We start from the raw sequence: 22,748 nt of genomic DNA, 5'->3' as shown, positions 1-22,748 counted from the left end.
TTTGGTAACTCTAAGTTTGTTTTCTATGTCTGTGAGTCTGTTTCTGGTTTGTATATAAATTCATTTGTACAGTTTTTTAGATTCCACATGTAAGTGATATCATATAATATTTGTGTGTCTCTGTCTGACTTCACTTAGTATGATCATCTCTGGGTCCGTCCATGTTGCCGCAAATGGCATGATTTCATTCTTTTTTATGGCTGAGTAGTATTCCATTGTATATATGTACCACATCTTCTTTATCCATTTATCTGTTGATGGACATTTAGGTTGCTTCCATGTCTTGGCTATTGTAAGTAGTGCTGCTGTGAACATTGGGGTGCATGTATCATTTCGAATGAGGGTTTATGTCACTTCCGGATATATGCCCGGGAGTGAGATTGCAGGATCATTTGGTAGCTGTATTTTTAGTTTCTTAAGGACCCTCCATACTGTTCTCCATAGTGGCTGCACCAGTTTACAGTCCCACCAGTAGTGTAGGTGGGTTCCCTTTTCTCCACACCCTCTCCAGCATTTTGTACACTTTTTGATGATGGCCATTCTGATCTGTGTGAGGTGGTATCTCATTGTGGTTTTGATTTGCATTTCTTTAATAATTAGCGATGTTGAGCATTTTTTCGTGTGCCTGTTGACCATCTGTATGTCTTCTTTAGAGAAACGTCTGTTTAGATCTTCTGCCCATTTTTTGATTGGGTTGTTTGTTTTTCTGTTATTGAGTTGTGTGAGCTGTTTATTCTTGGAAAATAAGCTCTTGTCAGTCACATCATTTGCAAATGTTTTCTCCAATTCTGTAGGTTGTCTTTTCATTTTGTCTGTGGTTTCCTTTGCTGTGCAAAAGCTTTTAAGTTTGATTAGGTCCCATTTGTTTATTTTTGCTTTTGTTTATTTTGCTTTCGGAGACTGACCAAAGAAAACATTGCTACAGTTTATGACAGAATGTTGTGCCTATGTTTTTTTTCTGGGAGTTTTATGGTGTCATGTCTTAAATTTAAGTCTTTAAGCCATTTTAAGTTTATTTTTGTGTATGGTGTGAGTGTTCTAACTTCATTGATTTATATGCAATTTCCTTATTTTTTGACAGGTAGAGTGTTTATATAGTTTTGCACCTATAACTTATTTTCAAAGCCATACATATAAATCCCACATTCTTCATCAAAGGGGCATTACTTATTTTGTTTTGTAGATTTGTGCATATTGTTTTAATTCGTAAATTTGTTTTTCTTTTGTCTTTTTTTTTTTAAAAAAAACTTTTGTATGTGCTTGAAATCTTATGGAATCTTTTAATGTTGAAGAGTTCAAGTACTTGCAAGAAAAAAAGGAAAGAAAATGGAATAATGAATCCCATGTACCCATCACTCACCCTTAACAATTACGAACGCCTAGCCTAAGCGTTCCTATTTAATCTCATCCTTTTCCCTCATTCTCATTATGGCACTGTGTAATTCATCTCACGATATGTCAGTATATTGCTTTAAAATAAAAGAAGTAATTTTTTCCCACATAGCTGTTGTATCTTTACCACTCCTAAAATTATCAACAGTTCCTCAATATCACCATCAAGTCATAAAAGTCAAAGATGATTGTTTTTTTTTTTACTAGTTTGCTAGCTGACCCGAGGTCTGTGCATCGCAGTAGGTTGATTTATCTTTTGAGTTTCTTTTCAAGGGCTTGTGTCCCTCTCCATCATTTTCATGCAAATTCTTCTTGAAGGAACTGCTCTTTCTTCTTACTCTCTATGAAAGTAGGTTATAGATTCAGCAAAATGGAGTACTCAAGTTATTTTTAAAAGAACCTGAGTGTTTTCCGTAATACTCGGTCTTAGCTTACCAGCTCCTTAGGGAGGAAGCCTGCCTTCCCTGAGGCGGTGCTGTCCCCAGAAGGAAAGCTGTGTAAATATGGCCAGGTGTGTGTGGGTGCCCTCTGGGCTTACTGGACCTCATTTAATCTGGTACCCATAGTACTGTGGACAGGCAAAGATGGAGAGGGGGGAGGGTAACCTTTGTTCCATCATTACACAGGCGCACACACACACACACACACACACACCCCTGCAATTTTTTCCCCTTTGCCAACTCATACTTAACTAAATTATATCAGTTTGCTTGAAGTCCGTGCTACGTATCATATTTACAAAAATAAAGACTAAGCAGTAGCAACCTAATCTACACAATTATAGTTGGACATCATTCTCATGCTGCCATAGTTATGCCCCAGATTAAGACAGTTTAGGCGCCGGTGGCTGACCAAGATGGTCTGTCATCACTCTTGGTTTGTTTCATCCTTATTCCCCCCACCATTTTATTGAGATATAATTGATACATAACGTTTTAAGTGGAAGGTGTACCATGTGATGATCTGATACACTTATATATTGTAAAATAATTACCACCCTAGCATTAGCTAACACCCCGGTCGTGCTGTATAATTACCATGTCTTTTTTTGTGGTGAGAACATTGAAGATCTACTCTCAGCAATTTTCAAATGTCTAAGACGTTATTGTTAACTAGAATCACCATGCTGTACATTAGACCCCAGAACTTATTCATCTTCTAACTGGAAGTTTGTATCTTTTGACCACCATCTTCCCACTTCTTCTACCCCCCAGCCCCTGGCAACTACCGTTGTGCTCTTTGGTTCTAAGTTTATTTCATCCTTTAGCACAATGGCATAGACCCTTTCGGTAAAAGACTGCATATTTGAGAAAAATGATACTTATTAGATATTTAACTTATAGAGCAAAATAAAATGAATGACATATCAACCTTTTTAAAAAATGGTCTTGCAAGAAACAGCAAGATATGCCCTACACATATTTGTACGTTTGTGTGTGTGTGTTTGTGCACACACACGCGCATGCTTCATAAACCCAAGTTCCCATAACATAGATTAGGGATATTAAACTACCGTTGGTAGAAGATCACTGGAGTCTATTATAGCAGGATGCTTTAGAGAATTTTGCAATCTAGTAGGTGCCGTATAATATTTAAAATGTGATTTGATTTACTCAGATATGGCAGGAATACACCTTTCTTATGAAAGATGTATGCACCTTGGTGCTCTTGATATTGGGGTGGCTAATTCGTTTTTGTAGGTACCTGGCCTGTGCATTGTCACATGCTTAGTCGTGTCCCTCAAGCCTCTAGGTGTCAGTGACACATCCGTCCCCTGGGGGTAAAAATGCATCCAAGTGAAGGACCTCTGTTATAAAATGAGTTTTTACACAGGGAATGTCATTGTCTTTGGGATTCTATTAGCCCATTTGTGTGCTGGGTGTGATCAGAACACTTGGGCCAACTGTTCACAATGAGAGGTAGTAACCGTATTATTTTGGAAGCTCTTTTTTCATACAGAGTCGACTTTATGAATTGTGTCGGTTGTAATGAGGGTGATGTTTGGGGATAGTGATTATCATGCACTTTATCACAGAGGAAGATGGAATTGATTTATGTAAGGGAGAGCTTTCGAGCAAATCAAAACAGAAAACAAGAACAGAAAAATCCTCGATAGGTATCTCTCAGAACAAAGAGCCGAGCGAAATGCAGCTAGCTTATCTAAAATTGGGCAAAATCGCATTGCAATTGGAAAGCTCAGTAGATGGGGAGACAGTATGTGAACACTTGACGCCCAGAATATGATTTGCAGTTCTATAGATGAGCACAAATTGGTGAGAGCTGTCCGTTATTGAGAAGTTATTGGCATCAGTGGAAACGGTAGAAACGTTCTGTGCAGAGAATTTCAGACTCCTTGAAAATGGTGTTATGTTTTCTGAACTGTTGCATTGATGGATTAAAATTAGATCCTTCAACATAAGAAGACTTAATATTCTGTGAGTGAATACAGGATGGATTTGTATGGAAAAATGTGTTTTTGAGAAATGTATTGTTAACCTTAGAGGCTCAGACTTAATATCACTCACCCCAAAGAAGGCAGTGTAAGATTTGTCATAAATGACTGCATAATAGGTTGCTTTATATTATTGTTTTAAATTTCAATAATAAATGAGAACCGTTTGCATTTTTTATGATAAAAGGATTATGCAAAAACAGCGATTTTTATTCAGATGGTAATAAAATAACAGTACATTGCCGTGCTTCATTTAAACTGCTGATATCAAGTCCATAATTGTTCCTGAAAGTCTGGATGAGATACCCTAACTAATGATTAAGAGTTTGATTCTGTAAAATTGGATTGTGGAGATGTATGCTGTTCTTTCTTCCTCACACATTTATTTCTTCAGTATTTATGTTTGCTACAATGAGTAGTATTTCGTTGTATTCATTTCATAGTTCCTAAATAGAAATGTTTTACTTTTCCCTGTCTACATTTTTAAGACTGGGTTATATGTTTGAGATGTTGATGCTATGGCTACAATGTTCAAATTAATCAATGGAACAGACTTAAAATAAGTGTCTGCTCCACAAGGAAAGAGGCGAAGAAGCTGGGCTCCAGGCAAATACAAAGAGACAAGGAAAAGTGAATTTATTATGCACTTATTGCAAAGAGCTTTTGATACCTGTACGCATATGGTTCCCACATGCAAGCTGGTGACTGTTAGCCTCACGTTTCTGGTGGATGCATGTGTGGATGTGAATTCTGCAGATAGCACACATTCTGGCTCCATGCAAATGTGTAGAAGGTGGTTTCTGTAGAAAAAATACAATAAATACCTGGTTGAAGGTAAATACATCCAGCCAGTCATCAGACTGTTCCAATTCCACAATTCCAAATGTGTGTGGGAGGTGCGGTGGGGGGAGGGAGGGAGGGAGGGAAGGAGGGAGGGAGAGAGAGAGAGAGAAAGGAAGAGAGAAAGGAAGAGAGAACTAGAGCAGTGTTCATAAATTTCTTTTCAGGTTTAACACTTAGAAACTAAAGCCAAAAATTCATGAGCCCCGACCGTCTCATTTTACAAATAAACCCAGTATGGTGGGTTGAACTGTGTTTCTCCAAGAGATATGATGCATGCCTAACCCCGAGGACCTCAGAATGTGAGGTTGAAAGTAGAGTCTTTGCAGATGTAACGAAGATGAGGTCATCGAGTGGGCTCTGATCCAATACGACTGGGGTCCTTTTAAGAGGGGAAACTGCCGCGAGAAGACACAGGCATGCGTAGTGGGAGCCAGAGTGAAGGCAGAGTCACACAGGGAGAAGATGGCGACATGAGTGCAGAGGCAGAGATTGGAGGGATTCAGCTGCAAGCCAAGGAACCAGCTGAATGGATGGCCAGCGGCCACCTGAAGCTAGAACAGACCAGGAGGGACCCTCCCCGGGAGCCTTCAGAAAGGAAGGAGACCCTGGGACGCCTTGATCTAGGACTTCCGGCTCCCAGAATAAATTCCTGTTGTTTTAAACCATCAAGCCTGTGGCCCTTAGTTACAGCAGCCTTAGGAATCTCATACACCAGCATGCAAGGCTCTCTATAGGATTTATCCAAAATGCCGCAGCCGGTTGGGGTAGAGCTGAGGTGAAGTGCAGACCCCTCAGCCAGCTTTGTGCCTTTTCTCAGCCTGGTCCTGTCTCTCCAATACCTTCCTCCCGTCGGGGCTGGGTGCGGGGGGATACTTGTCTCCCACGATCACCTCCGTTTCATCCAGACTTTAAGGATGCTACTGCATCCTATCACAGCATCTCACCTCCTGGGACGGCGTGGGACCCCCTTCTGAATCACAGTCCTTGGAAGGGAAACGAGCTCCTGCCCCTCAACTGTAAAATGAGTGGGTGGCACCCATCTCCGTGTCCTTTCCCATTCTAATTCCGCCTGAATCGAGAGCCATGATCATTGTAATTAAGACCCTTGATGTGAATACGGCTCGTTTTACACCATAATTAGCGAGACCACAGGCTTCAGGGATTTTTCTCAATAAATGTCTTTGTGACCCGGTGAAACGTCAGAGGCAAACTGGGAGGGGAGGGGGTTTGCAACTCAGAATTGTGTCATTTAAAACAAATTCATATTGGCATATACACACTACTCCATATAAAATAGGTAACTAATAAGGACCTACTGTGTAGCACAGGGAACTGTACTCAATACTCTGTGATAACCTATATGAGAACAGAATCTGAAAAAGAATAGATACATGTCTATGTATAACTGATTTACTTTGCTGTACCCCTGAAAGTAACACACATTGTAAATCAGGTATACTCCAATAAAAAAAAAAGAAATACAGAGCAAATAAATAAATAAGAGGAAAAAAAATAAAGCGAATTCAGAGGGATGGACCTCTGAGTGACACGTAGCCTGTCCAAAGCCTGGATCGTAAAACACAGGGTGGCACTTATGTTAGAAAATCGAAATGGCACAAAAATTGAAACTGGAGGGAGGTACGATTCGTCGTATTTCGTCTTTGCCTCTTTTTCTGCTGTGTCTGGCGCTGAGGAAATATAGGGTCCCACGTCTGTTTGCCTCAGTATATTTTCCGCTTGTAGCTTGTGCATTGTAAACAATTAAGCGAGAGAGCAAGCATTTTGTCTTTCCCCTGCTTGTGTGCACGACGTGACATACTGTCCAGTTATTCAGGCCTTCTCTTTTCTTCTCCCTGAGGAGGTATTTCTTGACCTTTATAAAGTGGCTGAATGGGAACTTTAAAAATCTCCCAATCGGCATGAATGTCAGAACCTTTAGCAGCACGATCGTATGCTTAATACATGGGGCATTGAGTGTCTGATGCCTGGCAGGTTCTGGACTTTCCGTGGCGGTCGGTAGGTAAGAGGGAGACACCAGCTCCGTCACGGATAACGTGGTCTGTTGGAGGAGCATGGCGCTTCTCAGGTGATGACATACGTGCAGGTGACATCATTCCTTTAATGAAGGTGGCGAAGTCAATGTGTACAGAGTCAGGAGAACGGGAGGGTTGCTGGTAGGGGATGCTGCCTTAGGTCTGGTTCACGGGACGTCTTCGGAAGGAACTGAGACCACCAATTGGGAGGGTCTTGAAGGGATGGTGGGAGAGGGGAAGACTTGGGGGACAGAAGTGGGTAGAGTTCAGAGCAGGTGCTGAAAAAACCTAAGTGATGTGGATGAAGGAGTTGGCTTCTGGTCTCCTGCTTTTGCCTGATTGCTGTGTCCTTAGGTCCGTGGCTTGGGGGTCAGTTCCCATCCATTTTATAATCTGACCTCAGAATAATACTATTGGAAAGATTATTCCTGGAAGGAGGCTTCAGGTCTTAAATCTTTATTGCTTTTGGAGCAGATGATGGAATGCAGTGTTTCTCCAAATTCAGCATCAGTATCCCCTGGGGGGCTTGTTGAACACAGACCCCTGGGATCCACCCCTCTGAGTCTCCGAGTCGCCAGATCAAAGGTGGGACCCAGTATGTTCCCACGTGAACTTGCTTCTGCTGGTGCAGGGGTCACACGGTGAGGACCACTGCATTCCAACCCTTTCAGGTTGTATGTCCACAGGCATCCTCTTTGATTTTTGATGGCCACCTCCTACGTTGATCTTTCCTGTTCGGAAGGTGGTATTAAAATCTCTGGGTCTCCTCGTTTGCTTTTGGCATTCAGGCTTGCTCTGGATTTACAGGTTATCTTTATGTTCTCAGGTCCCTGGACCATTCAAGCCAATGCATATTTATTGGACGTCTACCATGTGCTATGGACCGTGAGGGGTGTAAAGATGAATAATAACCCCCATAAAACCTCATCAGAGGCTAGATGTTATTTACTCCTCCGTAGCCTCCAAATGCTTGGCTCGTAATTCAAAACAGTAGAGTAACTTGAAGACAGTGATTGTTTCCCGTTTCAGGAATCCAAGAGCACTTTCTGTCTTAAAGTTGTGGTCATTCTGGGCTGCGTGGGGCTATTCCTCCTTCAGAGAGTGAGAAACTGAATGGAGTTTCTCACCATGCATTTCTCATCATTCATTCATCCATCCATCCATTCATTCATTTGATAGCCATGTGTTCACATCTTATTTTGAGAAGGTCACTGTGCTAGATACCAGAGAACATAGAAACATTGATAAGATTCAACTCCTGACCTGATCCCAGCGAGATCACATTCTTAGTAGAGAAGACAAAATAATCCTTGAGAACACCTACACCACAAGGCAAGCACATCCTACATGCCGTGAGAAGGGAAAACACACAGACCTTGGGAATATAGAATCTTATTTTCCACTAGAAAACTGGTATCACGTAGGACAGTTCCATATTTGCCTATGGCCGCTTAAAGAATGACCCCAAACTGCCAATATTTCTTATCGCATACATTTTCTGTAAGTCAGGGATTCAAGAGCTGCATAGCTGGGTGGTTCTGATGCAGGGCCTCTCAGGATGCTGCCGTCCACTTGTGGACCAGGGATGCAGTTCTTTGAAGGCGTAAGAGAGCCTCTCGCGTGTGACCATCAGCAGAGGGCTTCGGTGAGCTGTCCCGCGGACCTCACCTTAGGGCTGGTCACATGGCGTTGGCAGTGGCTTTCTGGGCAGGGAGAGAAGGGAGAGTAAGAGGGAGTGGCTGAGAGGAATCCTAGGACCCGCCGTAGTCTTTGATACCTTGGCCTTGGAAGAGACACATGATCACTTCTGCCGCACGCTACCGGTCACACAGTCCAGAGCAGGCACATTGGGGAAGGGGTCAACGGGAGGGTGTTGATACGCCTTGGGAGCTAGGCTAGCACCAAAGCTTTTCCCAAGGAGATGGCTTGTGAGCTGCATCTCAGAGGATGGAGAGGAAGTTTTCAGAAGGGCAAAGGGAACAGTGAGTAAACACGTGGACGCAGCAAGTGTTGAGTGAAGGGATGGGTTGAGCATGCTTTCAAGTGCCTGTTGCTGGGTACAGACAATTAAACTGAAATCAGAGCATTGTAGGTGGTGGAACCCCATGGTCAATCCAATGGATGTTCTTCTGTAGGCTGTGGAGAGCCCTGTCAGGGCTTCAGCAGCATGGAATCATTTATGGAACGCCACCTTTGTGCTGGTGCATATGATAGAGGCAGGTAGCAATGTAGGTAAATATTGAAGACATCAGGCTAATAATGTACATTAAGATGGAATGATGGCAGAGACTGCGGAAACGGAGAAGGTTTCACATTCCCCAGAGGCGCTGGGAATATGGTATTGACGGGACCTGGCCTCCTATTGGACAAGGAAGTAACTGTCGGAAGTTGGGGTGATATTTTAGGTACTTTAACGAAGGGGAGAGAGAAGGCTCAGAAGCCACGGAGGCGCTCATCATTGTCAGATGCAACATCCTCACGTCGATGACACTGATGGGGAACGTGCTATATTTTGGTGATTATAATGAAATGGATAGACTGTAAAAGATGATCATTATTTATTTTAAATAAATTTATTTATTTATTTTTGGCTGTGTTGGGTCTTCGTTGCTGCGTGCGGGCTTTCTCTAGTTGCGGCGCGTGGGCTTCTCATTGCAATGGCTTCTCTTATTGCGGAGCACGGGCTCTAGGCTCGTGGGCTCAGTCGTTGTGGCTCACGGGCTCAGTCGTTGTGGCTCGCGGGCTTCAGTAGTTGTGGCTCGAGGGCTCTAGAGCGCAGGCTCAGTAGTTGTGGTGCACGGGCCTAGTTGCTCTGTGCCCTGTGGGATCTTCCCGGACCAGGGCTCAAACCTGTGTCCCCTACATTGGCAGGCGGATTCTTAACCATTGCGCCACCAGGGAAGTCCCAGATGATCATTTTTTAATCCTACCTATTCTCTCCCTCTCTCTTTTTCTTTTTCTTTTTTTTTTTTTGGCCACGCTCTGCGGCACGTGGGATCTTAGTTCCCCGACCGGGGATTGAACCCGCGCCCCCTGCAGTGGAAGTGCAGAGTCAACCACTGGACCACCAGGAAAGTCCCTAATCCTACCTATTCTCTTGATAGTCTTTTCCTTTTGAAACTGGTCTTACATTTTCATTATCAAGGCCTTCTCAACGGCTCTAATCGTCTTTCCAAAATCCTATTGGTGCCCTGACACATATGCCCTGAAGGGACTCTTAAGAAGGAACATTTCTTTATTTACCCTCACATCCCTTCTGCTTTCTTTTCGGACAGCACACCTGGACCCCATCAGTTGCCCTCTGGAGGGGCTGACCACTCAACAAAGCCCTCTTCCTCCTTGGAGTTTCTCTGTAGCCTCTGACATGTTCATTGACCCTCCGCTAAGGGACTTTATCCTTCCTTGAATTCCAAAACTCTCCTCTCTGGCTTTCTTCTACTGCCTCTCTATTCCTTTACTTAGCTTTTCTGACTTTCCTGCTTCTTCAGTTCACGTTGCTCCTTAAATTGCAGCTTCCAGACCATCCCGCATAGGTTTGTACCTACTCCTGGTTAACAATGCCTTCCACCCCGGAGACCGCCACGTCTCTACTTTCTGCTCTTGTATTCCCCTCTCCCATATTGCTTGGGAAAAACTCTCCTGTGATTCTTTTACTCATAGAGTCAACAATACTTCTGACAACAGATGTGTGCGCTGTTCCCCCACCCCCACTCCAGGTGCCCGCACACCAAGCTGTTCTCTGTGACACCAGCTGGGTGTCCTGTGATTCAATTCAGTCTGACACTAACATGGAGTTAGTACAGACCCCACAGATTAAGGACTCACCGGATGGCCCCCCCACCCACACTTCAGAAGCCAAATGCAGGCAGTGGGTCCCCAGCTTACCCACAACTTTTCTCTCACTTGGCTATACATCGGAGAGTCTCATAACTTCCTCCTTGGATTCCATCATTTGCTAGAACAGTTCATGGCACTCGGAAACGTTTCCTTAATGCTTTCCCGGTTATTTTATAATAAAGGCTATGATACAGGATACAGGTGAACAGCCAGATGAAGAGATACAGAAAGCCAGCTGTGGAAGGAGCCTGACAGCAGGAGCTTCTGTCCTCGCGGATTTGGGGTGCACCCACCTCTCTGCATGGGGATATATTCACCAACTAGGAAGCACGCTGAACTCTGTACTTTGGGGATTTTCATGGACGCTTCGTCACGTGGGCTTTACTGATCATGGACTCAGTCTGAAGCCCATCTCCCTGTCCAGAGTGTGGACGGTGAGGCCGAAAGTTCCAAGCTTCTAACTATGGCTTGGTCTTTCTGGTGCTCAGCCCCCATCCTGAAGCCACCCAGGACCCCACCGGGAGTCACCTCATTAGAACAAAACACACCCCTATCGCCCAGGAAATTCCAAGGGATTTAGGAGCTCTGAGTCAGGAACCAGAGTCAAAGACCAAATAGCAGAACAAATGATGCTGCTGGTATTCTTATCACTTGGGAAATTACAAGGGTTTTAGGAGCTCCATGCTAGAACAGGGGGCAGGACTTGTATGTATATTTTCCACTATTTCACACATAAGCACCCTTTGTCTATCACGTGGGGCCACGATTCTGTTCCACTCACTCACTTTGACATGCATTATTGGCAGTCCTCTTTGGTACTCACCAGTTTCCACCAGAGGAGCCAGACCACCTGATACTTCCTAGCTGTGTGAATTGCAGTAGCTGATTTTTTCACGTTTCCGTTTTCTCCTCTGTTAAGAGGGTTATACGAGAGTACCTACCTCTAAAGATGTTTGCAAAATAAGTCACTGAAGCATCGAATGTGCCTTAAAATAGAGGCACATAGCCACTAGAGGCAGGCTTTTCAGATTATTTGTCTTTGACCTTATGTTCCTCCTTCTTAGCCTAAAATATTTCGCAAAGAATGGCTTCGTATTATGCTTAGTGTTCACTCCGAATTCCTTTCAGTGACCTGTCTGGCTTTGCAGAATGAGCTTCCTGCCTACCTGCAAGCTCCGTCCTGCAGTGTTCTCTGATGACCGCACTGCTGGTCTACCAGTTGTCTTTCGGTTTCCAACTAAGCAAATTAGGACCCGGCCTGTGCCGCTCCCCCTGCCCTCTTCCCACTTCGAGTGGGCTGCACGCTCTATCCTTCTCATATGTCGTCTGCTGTTTACTTCCTTCTCTGTGCTCACCCACACTCGACTGCATTGTTCCTTTTTCACCACGTGTGGTGTGTGTTTAAATGTTTTCCGGCTTTTCCTTAAGATGTGTGTTTCATGAGTCCAGCCTAGATGGGGTACTCATTGGGTATTTGTTGAAGAAATGAGTAGTTGTTATATAACTCTGTAACTCTATATAAATATTCTTTGAGGGAATAAGAACATCAAATCTTGCATGTTAGCAAGTGTTAGCAACCGAGGCGTCACAGTTTTTTGAGACATGTAGCCAAGTCAGAGAGACTGAGAGAACACCTTTGATTATTGAATCAATTTGTGGTCGGAGGAGTTGGTCTTTCATCTACGGGAAGATGGGGTCTTCCTTGATGGTTCAGGTTGGTTATAGGCTAGCATGATTTACTGAAATGTACGGGTCGTTCAACATACTTACGTGATTTGCTTCTAAATGCCTGTTTATCTTTTAAAATCTTTGCCAGTCTTCACATCCCTAGAATTTGTACACATTTTTTTCCTGTATTTTTTTCTTTTAAAGACAGTGTCATAGAAAAATTTCCCATTCTAGTCCATGCCTAGAAAATTTAGAGGCATACATTTTAGGATTGTTAAGGATTCTGGACCTTGACTATTTTAAGTCTTACATGAAAGCTGTAAATATACTCTGTGGCGCTGTTTGTTTCCACTGTTCACTGGATGATGACATTAGTACTTTTTAATTTTGTTGTAAAGATTTGCATCAAAATTAGAAACGTGGACAGGAAATGAATTTTTTGAGAGTTCATCAGAATTCTGGGGTGATTCGGGAGGAGTAGATCTGTGTAAAGTTGATTATCTGTATTTTCAGTTACTCACTTTAAATTCTCAGGAAAATTTTTCTGTTTCTCTCCACCCCCCGGATTTTCCTAATGCTAAAAATTAAACAATTTGAGCATTGCATAAAATTGGGAGCAAATCCAAGACAGAAAACAGATGTTTTATTAAATATGCATCTTTTCAAAAATGAATGTGGTTTGGAAGATTGTTCTATTTGAGAGAAAGATAAAGTCTGGGTTAGATAAATTTGGGTACAAATTAAAGTGATTTATGTTAATTGGAACATTTATATATACATCTAGACATATCCAGGACAACCCTGCTAAAAACCTACCGATAAGTACTCTTCCCATCTGAGCATGCATTTTTTTTTAATTTTTTTAGCTACTCATGAACATCTATCAAAATTAAACTTATTTCTCCCTTTTTCTTTTAGAAATGTAGCAGGTCACTGTGACTCAAAAGACAACTAAATAAGTGATGAATGGTAGTACTTTTATTTTTTTTTTAATTTAAAATACCTCTGAAATATCTTTAGGTTTTAAAAAGAAGTTTAGATTTTCCTGTTTTTGTGTATGTGTGTGCAGGGCTAGATGCAGACATTGGTCATGAGTGATGTCGAAACCTTGGGACCCCTTAGGTGTAATCCTGGCACAGACTTCGTGAGGACCCTGGAGAGTCTAGTGTAGCTACCATCTCCTTCTTTCCCCATGAGAAACTTGGTCCTCCTCTCTCTCCTCCTTCAAAGCCATCTTCCGTGCCATCTCCTAAGAGTTTCCCAGAGCTGCCACCTCTTCTGAGCATGGCCCTCTCTATTCCTTTATCTCTGGATATAGTAGCTCCTGCAACTATATGTAAGTCCTTGCCTTGATGACGTTTTCCCCCAGGACACTGCAAGCTCCTTGAGAACAAGGACTGTTCCACATTCATCTTTGGAATTTCTTTTCTATCCTCATACCTTGTGCACAGCCTGTGTTCAACGCACATTCGCGAAGTGAAATATTTTAGGATTTCTAGACAGAGTTGACTATACATTATTTAGGTACCAGAGAATAAAATCATATTCGTAACCTATTGAAGAGTCCTAACTCCATCAATGTCCTCCTTTATGAAAATATTTATACGCTTTCACCTTATGTTCTAGGTATCTGTTTGACCTACTACCCAGGGCGAATTGGAATGGCTGTGAATGTCTCTATGAAACCCCAAGTCTTTAGTTGTAAAGGTGAAATTATATGGAGAGGCTTCTTTGAAACATTATCATAGCATGGAATAGATCATTCTTAGCTTCTACGTCCGATATTCCGCCAAAGGTCTGTATGCTTTGACTAATGTATTCTCTGTATGGTAAAATTCCAATAAAATGACATAAGATATTTATGGTAATGTTTGCTAATATATTGGTAACTCATAAATATTGGTTTGCCTTGAGTATTTAATATCAATCATCTCAGGCAATATTTGTTTTTACAAGAAGCTTTTATAGATGAGTCGATAACATACTAAGTATAGCGTAAGTCTTCACAAATGGTCTGTATACGGTAGGGTGTAGTTTCACATGAAAACAAATCATAAAATGTAATTTCTTACTAATTTCCAAATAATCAGCTCTCTGTCATCATATTTATCTGTCTTCAGGACTTCTGTAATAGGTCATCCAGCCCAAATTTAGTGGTAACATCAATAGTGTTTTAATCTAGAGAATTGAGCCTTTAACCTTTGAAATATCTTATTAGCCACACGACTCTATCTTATAACTTAGCTTCCATGAAGCAAAGCTTATTATCTCATGGACCCCCATGAATCATGTAGCAGAAAACAAATGAGAAAATTGAAGACGTGATTACTGGAACATAGGTCAGTGTTAGTGATCAGTATTCTGCTTGGATAACAGTCATTAGCAGCAAAATGCCATAATAGACGGGCGTAATAAATGGTCATTGCCCTTCTCTGACCCTTTGGTGTTTGGAGGTTTCTAATACCCAAAGCCGTCTGGGAGAATGTTATGTTGTAAATTCACACATGTGGGGCTATCCTTTGAGAAGAAATTAAAATTAAAAAAAAAATTAGAATGTATTTCGCCTTGCATAGCAGGAAAAATAGTAGAATTGTTACCAAACACAAATTCGTCTGCCCTATGCACGGTGAGGCCAAACAAACCGAAACTTCAGAGTTTGGAGCAGACAGAGGTTTACTGCAGGGCCCTGAAAGGAGACAGGTGGCTCCTCTCCAAAAAACCCACAACTTTCAGCAAAGCATTTTTAAAGGCCCGGTGAGGGATGGGCATCCCAGGGTGTGTGTTCAGCTCCTGCACAGTTCTCTGATGGGTTGATGGTGAGGTCACAGGGCAGTGTCACAAGGGTGCCAGTTGGTCTGGGGGCTGTGTGCTCGTGGTCATCAAGTAGTTAATTTCTTCCATGTGGTGGTTTTTAGCATCTGAAAAAGCTCGGGAAATAGGCATGAGATACAAGACCTAGGACCTAGGTACTTCAGAGAGGAGCTACAGCAGGAGATATGGGGGAGGGGTCTCTGTCCTGGGGAGGGGTCTCTGTCCCGGGGAGGGGTCTCTGTCCTGGGAAGGGCCCCTAGGGTCCTGCTCCGTTACGGAATCTGTGTTGATGGTAGTGACCAGGGCCCAGTAAGAGAAGTGGAGTTGGTGAGATAGGCAAGCAGGGTGGATGGAATCATTCCTGACATGTGAATTAAACCCTACAGGATGTGAATATTTTGTTCCACCAGTATCAGATTTGCAAAAAAAAAAAAGGAAACTCATGCCCATATTAGTTACTGAATATTTCTCTCTCCCTTGTGCACCTAAAAAACACATACACGAAATCCAGCAAGCCAAGAGGCAAAAAAAAAACTCACCCTAAAATAATAATTCGAATACATGTTTCTCAACCCTATCCCAAGGCAGAAAAGAGTCATCTACCAGACATAACTCACTAATTTTTGTAGACCTCTCCTGACACACACCTAGTTAACTTTGCAGCTGTGAATTTGACAGCGACCCGTGGGTGTGAGCCAAGATATGACCTCTGATCAAGTGAAACAGAAACAGAGCCAATTTCGAAGTTGTGATATTAATCACGCAGTGTTAGAATAGCTAATAGCACGTGAGTGTTTGCTGTACGCATCACTCATGCAGTGAGGCTGTCTTTGGGCCTGATATCAAATAACCTTTTTGTCCCTGATGAAAACTGTGTCAGGTGCAGATTCCCACAGACTGGGGACTGAGCCTGGGGAAGAGAAAAGATATTAGTGGCTCCACCTGAGACAATGTATGCTGCTAGCCGAACTACCTGCTTTGAGCCCTACCCCACCCTTGACAGCTCTGTGATCCTGGCCAGTTCACTAATACCTCCCGGATTTCGTTTTTTCAAACAGTGGAGATAATACTCCCTTTTGTGCTCACTGAGAAGATTAAAAAGAGTCTGTATGGGAATTCCCTGGCGGTCCAGTGGTTAGGACTCAGCGCTTTCATTGCTGGGGGCCCCGGGTGCCATCCTTGGTCCGGGAACTACGATCCCGCAAGCCACGCTGCATAGCCAAATAAATCAATAAATAAGTAGAGGGTCCATGTATAAAACGGTACGTTAAAGGTTGACCCACCATATACATGTTACCTGTTATAACAATTCCTATTCTATCTGGATGAGGAGGCGGCTTGATTCTGTGAAAAGCGTGTGGTCCTTGAACTCAGGATGGACGTAGGTCTGACTCTGCCTTATGGCTTAAACGGATCGTGTGAGCTAACGTCTGAATATCAGTTTTCCTAAATGCAAAATACATGCTATGATACCTACCCTGTGCGGCTGTAGAAGGGTCAGGAATAATGAATGCAATTAAGATTGTTGGCACATATGAAGTCATTTCCACAAATATATTTTAACCAACAGTATTTACTGTGTAGCACAGGGAACTCTACTCAGTGCTCTGTGGTGACCTAAATGGGAAGGAAATCTAAAAAAGAGGGGATATAGGTATACGTATGACTGTTTCACTTTGCTGTACAGCAGAAACTAACGTGCAACATTGTAAAGCAACTATACACGCCAATAAAAATTTTAAAAAACACAATATTTATGAAGTAGTAACTACATGTGCTATCAAAACCATAATTAGACTATGACCCTACCTTCCTACAACTTAATAATGGGCTGACTCATTAGCTATGAAACCCAAACACTTTACGTGCTTGGTACTAATATTCCTTAAGGGTTGAAATGCGTTCAGTGGTTTATCCTTTTTTCCCCGCTCACCATCCTTCCTAGAGATGTAGAATGGTGAGTGATTAAGTGGGTAGTCTGTCCAGATATCTCACAAGGAGTCACTTGCTTTGTTGTGATCCTCTCACTCGTAAGTGGAAAGAAGCAGGGTTGCTTGAGAGTCATCCTTTAAAGAGAAGATTCCATGGTGAGATGACAAGAAATGTGCCAAATGGTCCTAAGATGAGTACTGATCAGTTAGAGCCTCGTTTTGTCGTACGAGAGCCGAGAGAACGAGGCAGCTTGGATCTTGCCCATCTGACCCACTGCTGTAGGGGAAAAAAAAAAATCTCTGCCGGCTGAGGATCACTTCTGCAAACAAATGACATCTAACATACTGAGTGGCTTTCGCAAATTAAATTGTGCAAGGATTTTAAATTCTTAATTTAAATAAACTACATCGAACATAGACATGGACTAAATTCATCTTCGACGAAAATTTAATGGTGGCCAGGTGAAGGCAGGTGAGAAGTAGATTGGTGACCTCCAGCTGTCTCGCTTTATTCTGAACTCTCAAATTGCCTGTGGACTCAAGTGGTTGGATATAGAATCTACAATTTGCCATAACTTTGTAGGTGTCCTTTCTTGACTAGTTGCTTGAATTATTAGGGAATCAGTTAAGAATTTCTTTATGACACTACTAGCTAGTTTTTGTAATTACCCAAAAGAAAGCTTAGAAAGAATGTAACAAGGGTTTTGAAACAATGGCACCAACTCTTTTACTGAGTGTGTTTCTCTCTCTCTGTCTCTCTCTCTCTGTCTCTGTCTCTCTCTCTGTTTTATTTTAACAGGGAAAAATGTGCTGAGATGGAAAAGAAATCAAGTAGATTTCCATGGTGGCATTTTTAAAAGCATCTTCTTAGAAGGACAATGTAATGGTAAGTATGAAAAAAATAATCATTGATCTCTGCTGGCTTATTTTGTGGATGCATTTACAGCCTGGTTAATTCAAATCTGGCAGTGCTTTCAGATTACTTTCGTGGTAAAAATTGTTTTCTTTTTTAAAAAAATCTATTTGAAATTCACCAAAGTACAAAGCAGAGGTTTCAAGCTCATTGGGAGTATGCATACTGGCATGCTTTGTGAATTTAGGATTTCGTGATAATTATTTGTTTCTCCAAATAGCCACAGTGCAGAGTATATCTCATTGATGAGACAAGAAAGTCAGCCCTCCTTCTGAAATTCACCCTCATCCCCATTGGCCACTGAAAACCCACTTTCTTCTACAGTAAGCATCTCAAGCCACTGGGGCCTTTGAATGGCCTCAGCATTTCATTTTATCACTTTTGTGTGTAGCCCCTGAAGAGTGCGATCCGAAATATCAGACCTGCTTCGAACGCAGGCTGTGGGCCCACTGAGGCCATGGGATCCTTCTCTTTCTCTGAAAGCCAGAAAGAGAGCATAGCCCAAGGAAGGGGAAATGGGTAGAATACTTTGACAATCTATGTTTGTGAGCATACATTAATGAAGATATTTTTACAAGTCAAAATCGGGACCCTTTCCCCCCATTTAAATTTCAGAAAGGATGTGTTTTAATATATTGCAAGTAAATGGTTAAGACTTTTCATGGCTCAGCTGTCAATTCAAGCCCTGCTGAGGCCATTTATGTGATTACATGGATTAAATACTGGCTATTTACCTACTTTCTTACCATTTTGAGTGCCATAACTTCTAAACATTTTTCGAAATTTAGACCACCAGTGGCTTTTGAGTATCTCTTTACAGTTAACCACCTAATTTCCCTATTTTTACTCTGTAACAAACTTCTGCACCTTTCCTGGATTCTAAAAGATTGTCAAGGTCACGTCCTTCATTGAACTCCTATTTCTAAAAACTAGATTTCCAAACTCCTTTTCCTATTTCCTGAAATTAAAAAAGTGCTAGGTTTTTTTTCCCCAAAGATAATTTGTAATGAATAAGGAAAGACTACTACTGTCCCCCTTTTTGTGGTTAACATGCAAATTTGGAAGATGAAACAGATGAGGATATACAGTTCAACAATCCGTAAGAGCACATTATGTAAATCCCTTTGTCTTCTGAATTTCGAAACCCCCTTTTTTTTTCATTGACATTTTCCTTTTTCAATCTGGAGGAGCATTAATATATAACCAAGGCATGAAGGTGCACAAGTATTTGTCTCCCTTGTCGCACCACCAGCCTTTCGAACAACAAGCCTGTGCAGCCTTGATTGTAATCATTTCCGGAGCTGCCGTGCAAGGAGCAGTCAGTTTAATGTAACCAGCCCATCCTGGTTCTGAGGAGAAGTGGTCGTCATGTGTCTGGCATCAGACTCAGAGCTGTAGACAGCACAGCTCTGAATATGACAGCTTGGATTATGAAACCCGGAGGGAATGTGATATAAAGTGCACCACCGGGGGAAGGAAATGAGAACTTATGAACTGGGGAAGACTCCTTATTGTTTGTTTTTTTTTTTTAATTTAATTAATTTATTTTTTATACAGCAGGTTCTTATTAGTTATCTATTTTATACATATTAGTGTATATATGTCAATCCCAACCTCCCAATTCATCCCACCACCACCCCCCTCCCCGCTTTCCCCCCCCTTGGTGTCCATACTCTGCATTTGAAAGCACTGGGTGTTTATCCATCTGTGCGTTTGTGCTAGAGTCTAACTGCTTCTCTGATAAGGGGAGCCCTTTGGAGTGCCAGTTTTGGGGCGGGCTTGATGAGTGGTGCTGCTATGTTGGAACTTTACTGTGTCCCAAGGATGGCTTGGCTGAAAAACTAAAGACAGAATTTTGAGTTTTCCTTTCCCAGAAACCTCAAGACCCCAAGTGACAGCTAAAATCTCTGTGACTCTTTAACTGGACTGATTGTCATTTACCAGGGGTACAGGGTTCAGTGGGGAAACACAAAAACCTGTGAATCAGGGCATTTATGTTGTTATCTAGGTTTGCTGCTCATTAGCATGTTTTCGATGGTCAGGCTTCTGACATGTTTAAATAATAGCGATGTATGTATTCATTCCCTTTTCACTATGAAGAATTTGTGATTATAAATGAAGAAAAACGTCTGTCTAGGAAGCAGAAAGGACTCATTAAGCCTACTGAATACTTGAACATTTCAACTCATGCCCGTTGGATCTAATTTTCCATACACCGTTGACTGAACCCTTTCTGGTTTTGTAACCCTGTTAAAGGAAATGCTTTGCAATGGATTTTCGTGGTCATCGGGGATGCTGTTGGTGAACTGACGTTAGACATTCCTTAATTTTTTCCCAGAGATGGCTTAGTTCAGTTCAAAACTGACAACCAAGAACAGTGCCTTTCATGGCGCTCCTGGAACCATGATTTTCGTTTCTAAGTGAAGGGATCGAGGGATGAACCAGAATTAGGATGTCTGGTATTTTATGTTTGGACTGAATTTGCTAGTCTATTGAAGATCCGGACACTCAGGGTTATGCTAGGGGCTAATACATTCGAACATTGAGGTAGTTTGTTTATACGCTACTTAGTTCTGGACACACGTTGTCCAAATGAATCTTTTATTAAAACATTTTGTGAAAAAAAAAAAAAAAAAAAAAAACATTTTGTGATTCCGAGGGACACAGATTAGTTATGTAAATCAATTTGGTATAGTAACTGAGTTATAGACTTAAATACAATGATAAAAATAATAATGTTAAATAATATAAATATAGGTAATAGATAATAATGTATAATATAAATATGTTACAAATATAACAATAATATAAATAGAAATTATTTGGGGGCCTCCTTGATCCTTTTCTTCTTAACTATTATCCAAACCCATAATATTACCTTGTACCAATACTACACTGCCTATTTTTTTCCTAGTTTAATGCTTCCTTTCTGCTGAAAAGGTATGTGTTAGACTGGAAAAAAGGGGCAAATGTATCATTAAAGAGATCATCTTACACTATTTACAGTTTTTTTTTTTTTTTTGGCCATGCCACGTGGCATGCTGGTTCTTAGTTGCCCAAGCAGGGATCAAACCCGCACCCCATGCAGTGCAAGCGCGGAGCCTTAACCGTTGGACCGCCAGGGAAGCCCCTATAAGTTTTTTTTATGTACAAGCTAATTATGTTTGATTTTTGGAGGCAATCAATAAACTCAGTCTTGAGTAAGTGACCATGGAACGTGACCTAGGCTAAGGTGAGCCAGCTGTGGCCTGTGGGTGACTCAGTTTTTAGGAGTAGCGCCTTTTATACGACAGTGCCAGAATTGAATGGTTGCAGTAGAGATGGCATGGCCATCCTTTGACCCTTTACAGTGAGAGTGCTGATCCATATTTAAGGCCATGACCGGATTCTCTGGGCAGTTGGGAGGGTAGTTCATGGTGATTATTTTGGATCCACAAATTGGTAACAAATATTAGCATATAACAAGTTATCAATGCTATAGATATCTGCTTTCATGTTAGGAGTTCTGTGAGTGCACTGCTACAGTCTCATACAGCAGGTGTTTGTCATCTGGAATCTGGGCTGCATGCGTCCCTGGGGTCTGGGAGCTCCCTGGACGTTTACATGTGAGCCGACTCTGTCTGCACCAGGGGGAGCGCCCACGGCCGTCCACAAGAAAGCGTGCGTGGTGCAGCTGCGCTGATGAGCGTGGGCCGCCTCTAGCTGTTGTAGTGGCAGCTTCCCGTGGCTCTCTGATCCTTTAGTCTAAGGTTCATAATTGCGTACCTTGACCATGGGGAACCATCTTGACTGGTTTTGCCGTGCCTCTGTTCATTTGTTTCATAATCTAGAGGAAGGGAATGCTTGATTAAGCGCAAGTAATTATTGTGATTTTTTAAAATTTTGCTTTGCTCAACTTTTTTTTTTTTTAATAAATTTATTTATTTTATTTATTTATTTTTGGCTGCGTTTGGTCTTCGTTGCTGGGCGTGGGCTTTCCCTAGTTGTGGCGAGCGGGGGCTACCGTTCGTTGCGGTGCGCGGGCTTCTAATTGCCGTGGCTTCTCTTGTTGCGGAGCACGAGCTCTAGGCGCACAGGCTTCAGTAGTTGTGGCTCGCGGGCTCAGTAGCTGTGGCTCGCGGGCTCTAGAGCGCAGGCTCAGTAGTTGTGGCGCATGGGCTTAGTTGCTCCGCGGCATGTGGGATCTTCCCGGACCAGGGCTCGAACCCGTGTCCCCTGCATTGGCAGGTGGATTCTTAACCACCGTGCCACCAGGGAAGTCCCTTGCTCAACTTTTTAATGAAGTGCATTCCATACCGTTAAAACCAGGGAGTTCACTGATTCCATTTTTGTGTGTGTGAGAGCATTTGCGAGCCAGGTAATTCTGACTCAGCACGCTTCCTTGAAGTGGGTAATTAATATCAAGAGGGAATGGAATTGTTTTGTCTTTCTCTGGCAGGCTGTTGAATGTCACACACTTGGGTGTGCTGTGGACCTGTAGTAAATATTAACAAAGTATATTTTTGTTGTAGATGATTAAGGATCGTTTGCCTAAACATATGCCTTTCATATGCCCTACTTTTTTCCCTTTCCATGATGACTGCTGAAATAAGATTTTCCGTTGTGTTCCTAAATATTTTTTTAAGCATGATGTGGGGCAATGGGGAATATGGAACACTTAGGACTTCAATGAGGCAGCATGTCACATAATCTACATGAAAACTGTTAGCGCATGGGACTGGAGAAGTGGTCCCATTCCCTTACGTGAACCTTCCCAGGGTCCTTCTTGGCAGGAGATTGGAAATTTAAGCAGAGAAAATTCAGTCTTCTTTGTTTCTGTCACAGCACAAGGCATGTAGAAGATTCTCAGTAAATGCTGGATAAATGCA

General features: G+C 42.3%; 1 protein-coding gene across 6 annotated transcripts in view; it reads left to right on the top strand.

Moving 5' to 3' along the window:
- Positions 1 to 22,748, top strand: part of NLGN4X (neuroligin 4 X-linked) — a 328,533-nt gene that overhangs the window by 20,157 nt on the left and 285,628 nt on the right. For 4 of the 6 annotated variants that reach the window (XM_059910982.1, XM_059910989.1, XM_059910985.1 and 1 more), the window contains 2 exons: positions 13,852 to 14,020; positions 17,767 to 17,853. The exons of 1 other annotated variant lie outside the window; for it this stretch is intronic. The gene's annotated coding sequence lies outside the window, so the exon portion shown is untranslated. The remainder of the gene's footprint in view (positions 1 to 13,851; positions 14,021 to 17,766; positions 17,854 to 22,748) is intronic. One more of the 6 variants, XM_059910984.1, reaches the window with a different exon arrangement.

This window comes from Balaenoptera ricei, chromosome X, assembly GCF_028023285.1.
Source record: "Balaenoptera ricei isolate mBalRic1 chromosome X, mBalRic1.hap2, whole genome shotgun sequence".
Classification (NCBI taxonomy): domain Eukaryota; kingdom Metazoa; phylum Chordata; class Mammalia; order Artiodactyla; family Balaenopteridae; genus Balaenoptera; species Balaenoptera ricei.
Note: the sequence above shows the minus strand (reverse complement) of the source record. Positions and strands in the feature narration are given on the sequence as shown.